Genomic DNA, 526 nt, shown 5'->3' with positions numbered 1-526 from the left:
CCGTGTAACCCTAAACTTTTCATACGAAACATTTTTCTCTATCCCTACTAGTTTTCGAGATATTTGACTGGATCACTTCAGATGGTCCACCCTGATATATATATACCAGTTTTTTTTACGCGGGATTCGTACGCTGCCCGTAAGATGGGAGAAAGTAGTGGCAAGCGATAGACAATACTTTGAATCATAAATGTACAACCAGTTTTTTACAATAAAGCCTCGGATTTCGGAAAAAAAAACGGCGGAGGTAAAGTTGTACACCTAATAATTTCTGTTATTTATAAACTTAGCGCCGAGACACTACCAGTGTCTCCAGATTTTATTATATTATCTATTTTAATCTAGTTATATCTAATTATATATACACTGTAACCGTACTCGCTAGCAACGGCACAACTTCGTCGCGTGTTCTTGGTACTCAAAAGTACGCAAAAGTATCTTCTCTCCCTCGGCAGCAGAATTTTGCGACAGCCAGGCGGTTTTTCGGCCAAAATTGTAATTCTTATTACTAAGTTGGGCGCCAGGC

This window comes from Trachymyrmex cornetzi, unplaced genomic scaffold, assembly GCF_001594075.2.
Source record: "Trachymyrmex cornetzi isolate Tcor2-1 unplaced genomic scaffold, Tcor1.1 scaffold249, whole genome shotgun sequence".
Lineage (NCBI taxonomy): Eukaryota > Metazoa > Arthropoda > Insecta > Hymenoptera > Formicidae > Trachymyrmex > Trachymyrmex cornetzi.
This window is presented reverse-complemented; position numbering follows the sequence as displayed.